Here is a 6,499-nt window from a genome sequence, read left to right as displayed (position 1 = left end):
GCACCTGAGGTAACAAGCACATCTCGAGCCCCATTGTGCTCTCCATTGTTCATGCCAACTCAGTGCCTCGCTCTTTGCTACTGTGTAAAACTCTTGTCGTCCAACTGCAAAACACTGGGACACAACCAGTTTCCACGTCTCCATTGCACTGATCATACTGCGAAACGCTCCCCAAACTTGGCAATCACCCATGCAGCCGACTTTTCCGACATTACACGACGCTCACGCAACGCTCACGCTAGTGACAGCCTTACATATAGTTCGACGTCGCGCCAAAGCGAATGAGCACATTTCGCCTACGGCTTAGGCCGCTCTCCTAGTGTGGCTGCTCTGTGTCTGCAGGCAGCGAGGGGCTGCAAGCTTCCTGTGTTCGCACCTATATCACCTGTGCTTGCTTGTCAGAGACAGACTATCGCAAAACATTCAACTCACTCCATGAAGTGATTGCTACGGCATCTGTTATCAGCAGTCACAACCAGCAACGCCAGTAGCAGCCGACTGCACGCAAAGAATGGGAACGTGCAGTGGGATTTACGTGAACTCGGCGCAAGGCAGATCTTTCCGACGTAGGCTTGAGAATCTTATGGGAACATTTGTACTGTTTCTAAGTTAAGTGTAGGTGTGCGAGGTGGGTGCTTCCTGCGCACGAATAAAAGAACGCTTGCCAATTGTGGATGCTAATCGTTCGCTTGTATCTGCCTAGACACCTCTGCTGGTTGGGAATTATTCCTCTTGCATGGCAAGGTGCGCATGTAGGAGTGTTAAAAATTCTGGGGGCGCTGGGTATCGATCCCAGTACCTCTCGCACACTAAGCGAGCGCTCTACCATCTGAGCTACGCCCACCCCCCCGTTGACTAATAGTGCTACATACAGCCACATCAACGTCACAGACCCTTACACTCCCATTATTCCGCAGACAAACACTACTCTCTATGTATCAGTGAGGGTGTCTTTCAGGTTTCGTGCATTCTGTATCGAATCGTAGTTGGCCACATTAAGAGTGGCACGCATAACGTCGAAAGTAGAATTCGGACACCGCTCTGAGTAAGACGAACGTGTTGTCCACTCTCTAGGCTTCAATGACGTTAAGCCGTGATACCTAAGACAGATCTGCACTCGATGACACCACGATAACAGCCGGTCACCACACTTACATCTTGCTCTCCTTATAACAGTATACATCATATCAGTCTGTGACGCTGGTTTTGCAACTTCTTGCGTCCCTTTATGTTCGCCGCGACCAACACTTACCATGCACTGACCACAAAACATGGAGGAGCCGGAGCTTGAACCCGAGACCTTTCACACGCTAAGCGAACGATCTGCCAACTGAGCTACGGCTGCACACACGACCAAGCCTGGCTATTCTCCATTCTTTGGGACTCTGATGTGCACGGACACGTTGGTTGGTTGGTTTGTAGCGGCGAAGGTACCAGAGTACAAAGGCGCGGACACGTCCATATACACAAGAGTTCCAAGTAGTTTCGATACTCTGGTATTACGAATGCAAATTCCGTCTGTTTTTCACGTCTTAAATGGAAAGGGCGGTCACAAATTGGTCCATTTCACTCCTTGTCGACAATCACACAGCACCTGAGGTAACAAGCACATCTCGAGCCCCATTGTGCTCTCCATTGTTCATGCCAACTCAGTGCCTCGCTCTTTGCTACTGTGTAAAACTCTTGTCGTCCAACTGCAAAACACTGGGACACAACCAGTTTCCACGTCTCCATTGCACTGATCATACTGCGAAACGCTCCCCAAACTTGGCAATCACCCATGCAGCCGACTTTTCCGACATTACACGACGCTCACGCAACGCTCACGCTAGTGACAGCCTTACTTATAGTTCGACGTCGCGCCAAAGCGAATGAGCACATTTCGCCTACGGCTTAGGCCGCTCTCCTAGTGTGGCTGCTCTGTGTCTGCAGGCAGCGAGGGGCTGCGAGCTTCCTGTGTTCGCACCTATATCACCTGTGCTTGCTTGTCAGAGACAGACTATCGCAAAACATTCAACTCACTCCATGAAGTGATTGCTACGGCATCTGTTATCAGCAGTCACAACCAGCAACGCCAGTAGCAGCCGACTGCACGCAAAGAATGGGAACGTGCAGTGGGATTTACGTGAACTCGGCGCAAGGCAGATCTTTCCGACGTAGGCTTGAGAATCTTATGGGAACATTTGTACTGTTTCTAAGTTAAGTGTAGGTGTGCGAGGTGGGTGCTTCCTGCGCACGAATAAAAGAACGCTTGCCAATTGTGGATGCTAATCGTTCGCTTGTATCTGCCTAGACACCTCTGCTGGTTGGGAATTATTCCTCTTGCATGGCAAGGTGCGCATGTAGGAGTGTTAAAAGTTCTGGAGGCGCTGGGTATCGATCCCAGTACCTCTCGCACACTAAGCGAGCGCTCTACCATCTGAGCTACGCCCACCCCCCCGTTGACTAATAGTGCTACATACAGCCACATCAACGTCACAGACCCTTACACTCCCATTATTCCGCAGACAAACACTACTCTCTATGTATCAGTGAGGGTGTCTTTCAGGTTTCGTGCATTCTGTATCGAATCGTAGTTGGCCACATTAAGAGTGGCACGCATAACGTCGAAAGTAGAATTCGGACACCGCTCTGAGTAAGACGAACGTGTTGTCCACTCTCTAGGCTTCAATGACGTTAAGCCGTGATACCTAAGACAGATCTGCACTCGATGACACCACGATAACAGCCGGTCACCACACTTACATCTTGCTCTCCTTATAACAGTATACATCATATCAGTCTGTGACGCTGGTTTTGCAACTTCTTGCGTCCCTTTATGTTCGCCGCGACCAACACTTACCATGCACTGACCACAAAACATGGAGGAGCCGGAGCTTGAACCCGAGACCTTTCACACGCTAAGCGAACGATCTGCCAACTGAGCTACGGCTGCACACACAACCAAGCCTGGCTATTCTCCATTCTTTGGGACTCTGATGTGCACGGACACGTTGGTTGGTTGGTTTGTAGCGGCGAAGGTACCAGAGTACAAAGGCGCGGACACGTTCATATACACAAGAGTTCCAAGTAGTTTCGATACTCTGGTATTACGAATGCAAATTCCGTCTGTTTTTCACGTCTTAAATGGAAAGGGCGGTCACAAATTGGTCCATTTCACTCCTTGTCGACAATCACACAGCACCTGAGGTAACAAGCACATCTCGAGCCCCATTGTGCTCTCCATTGTTCATGCCAACTCAGTGCCTCGCTCTTTGCTACTGTGTAAAACTCTTGTCGTCCAACTGCAAAACACTGGGACACAACCAGTTTCCGCGTCTCCATTGCACTGATCATACTGCGAAACGCTCCCCAAACTTAGCAATCACCCATGCAGCCGACTTTTCCGACATTACACGACGCTCACGCAACGCTCACGCTAGTGACAGCCTTACTTATAGTTCGACGTCGCGCCAAAGCGAATGAGCACATTTCGCCTACGGCTTAGGCCGCTCTCCTAGTGTGGCTGCTCTGTGTCTGCAGGCAGCGAGGGGCTGCGAGCTTCCTGTGTTCGCACCTATATCACCTGTGCTTGCTTGTCAGAGACAGACTATCGCAAAACATTCAACTCACTCCATGAAGTGATTGCTACGGCATCTGTTATCAGCAGTCACAACCAGCAACGCCAGTAGCAGCCGACTGCACGCAAAGAATGGGAACGTGCAGTGGGATTTACGTGAACTCGGCGCAAGGCAGATCTTTCCGACGTAGGCTTGAGAATCTTATGGGAACATTTGTACTGTTTCTAAGTTAAGTGTAGGTGTGCGAGGTGGGTGCTCCCTGCGCACGAATAAAAGAACGCTTGCCAATTGTGGATGCTAATCGTTCGCTTGTATCTGCCTAGACACCTCTGCTGGTTGGGAATTATTCCTCTTGCATGGCAAGGTGCGCATGTAGGAGTGTTAAAAGTTCTGGAGGCGCTGGGTATCGATCCCAGTACCTCTCGCACACTACGCGAGCGCTCTACCATCTGAGCTACGCCCACCCCCCCGTTGACTAATAGTGCTACATACAGCCACATCAACGTCACAGACCCTTACACTCCCATTATTCCGCAGACAAACACTACTCTCTATGTATCAGTGAGGGTGTCTTTCAGGTTTCGTGCATTCTGTATCGAATCGTAGTTGGCCACATTAAGAGTGGCACGCATAACGTCGAAAGTAGAATTCGGACACCGCTCTGAGTAAGACGAACGTGTTGTCCACTCTCTAGGCTTCAATGACGTTAAGCCGTGATACCTAAGACAGATCTGCACTCGATGACACCACGATAACAGCCGGTCACCACACTTACATCTTGCTCTCCTTATAACAGTATACATCATATCAGTCTGTGACGCTGGTTTTGCAACTTCTTGCGTCCCTTTATGTTCGCCGCGACCAACACTTACCATGCACTGACCACAAAACATGGAGGAGCCGGAGCTTGAACCCGAGACCTTCCACACGCTAAGCGAACGATCTGCCAACTGAGCTACGGCTGCACACACGACCAAGCCTGGCTATTCTCCATTCTTTGGGACTCTGATGTGCACGGACACGTTGGTTGGTTGGTTTGTAGCGGCGAAGGTACCAGAGTACAAAGGCGCGGACACGTTCATATACACAAGAGTTCCAAGTAGTTTCGATACTCTGGTATTACGAATGCAAATTCCGTCTGTTTTTCACGTCTTAAATGGAAAGGGCGGTCACAAATTGGTCCATTTCACTCCTTGTCGACAATCACACAGCACCTGAGGTAACAAGCACATCTCGAGCCCCATTGTGCTCTCCATTGTTCATGCCAACTCAGTGCCTCGCTCTTTGCTACTGTGTAAAACTCTTGTCGTCCAACTGCAAAACACTGGGACACAACCAGTTTCCGCGTCTCCATTGCACTGATCATACTGCGAAACGCTCCCCAAACTTGGCAATCACCCATGCAGCCGACTTTTCCGACTTTACACGACGCTCACGCTAGTGACAGCCTTACTTATAGTTCGACGTCGCGCCAAAGCGAATGAGCACATTTCGCCTACGGCTTAGGCCGCTCTCCTAGTGTGGCTGCTCTGTGTCTGCAGGCAGCGAGGGGCTGCAAGCTTCCTGTGTTCGCACCTATATCACCTGTGCTTGCTTGTCAGAGACAGACTATCGCAAAACATTCAACTCACTCCATGAAGTGATTGCTACGGCATCTGTTATCAGCAGTCACAACCAGCAACACCAGTAGCAGCCGACTGCACGCAAAGAATGGGAACGTGCAGTGGGATTTACGTGAACTCGGCGCAAGGCAGATCTTTCCGACGAAGGCTTGAGAATCTTATGGGAACATTTGTACTGTTTCTAAGTTAAGTGTAGGTGTGCGAGGTGGGTGCTTCCTGCGCACGAATAAAAGAACGCTTGCCAATTGTGGATGCTAATCGTTCGCTTGTATCTGCCTAGACACCTCTGCTGGTTGGGAATTATTCCTCTTGAATGGCAAGGTGCGCATGTAGGAGTGTTAAAAATTCTGGAGGCGCTGGGTATCGATCCCAGTACCTCTCGCACACTAAGCGAGCGCTCTAACATCTGAGCTACGACCACCCCCCCGTTGACTAATAGTGCTACATACAGCCACATCAACGTCACAGACCCTTACACTCCCATTATTCCGCAGACAAACACTACTCTCTATGTATCAGTGAGGGTGTCTTTCAGGTTTCGTGCATTCTGTATCGACTCGTAGTTGGCCACATTAAGAGTGGCACGCATAACGCCGAAAGTAGAATTCGGACACCGCTCTGAGTAAGACGAACGTGTTGTCCACTCTCTAGGCTTCAATGACGTTAAGCCGTGATACCTAAGACAGATCTGCACTCGATGACACCACGATAACAGCCGGTCACCACACTTACATCTTGCTCTCCTTATAACAGTATACATCATATCAGTCTGTGACGCTGGTTTTGCAACTTCTTGCGTCCCTTTATGTTCGCCGCGACCAACACTTACCATGCACTGACCACAAAACATGGAGGAGCCGGAGCTTGAACCCGAGACCTTTCACACGCTAAGCGAACGATCTGCCAACTGAGCTACAGCTGCACACACGACCAAGCCTGGCTATTCTCCATTCTTTGGGACTCTGATGTGCACGGACACGTTGGTTGGTTGGTTTGTAGCGGCGAAGGTACCAGAGTACAAAGGCGCGGACACGTTCATATACACAAGAGTTCCAAGTAGTTTCGATACTCTGGTATTACGAATGCAAATTCCGTCTGTTTTTCACGTCTTAAATGGAAAGGGCGGTCACAAATTGGTCCATTTCACTCCTTGTCGACAATCACACAGCACCTGAGGTAACAAGCACATCTCGAGCCCCATTGTGCTCTCCATTGTTCATGCCAACTCAGTGCCTCGCTCTTTGCTACTGTGTAAAACTCTTGTCGTCCAACTGCAAAACACTGGGACACAACCAGTTTCCGCGTCTCCATTGCACT

At 49.9% G+C, this 6,499-nt stretch overlaps 1 non-coding gene across 1 annotated transcript; it reads right to left on the bottom strand.

The window, feature by feature from the left end:
• Window positions 1–771: 771 nt before the first annotated feature.
• Window positions 772–845, bottom strand: Trnat-agu (transfer RNA threonine (anticodon AGU)). Its single transcript has one exon. It is a non-coding gene; the product is annotated as a tRNA-Thr (tRNA).
• Between the last annotated feature and the right edge of the window lie 5,654 nt (window positions 846–6,499).

This window comes from Schistocerca gregaria, chromosome 11, assembly GCF_023897955.1.
Source record: "Schistocerca gregaria isolate iqSchGreg1 chromosome 11, iqSchGreg1.2, whole genome shotgun sequence".
NCBI lineage: Eukaryota > Metazoa > Arthropoda > Insecta > Orthoptera > Acrididae > Schistocerca > Schistocerca gregaria.
This window is presented reverse-complemented; position numbering and strand designations above follow the sequence as displayed.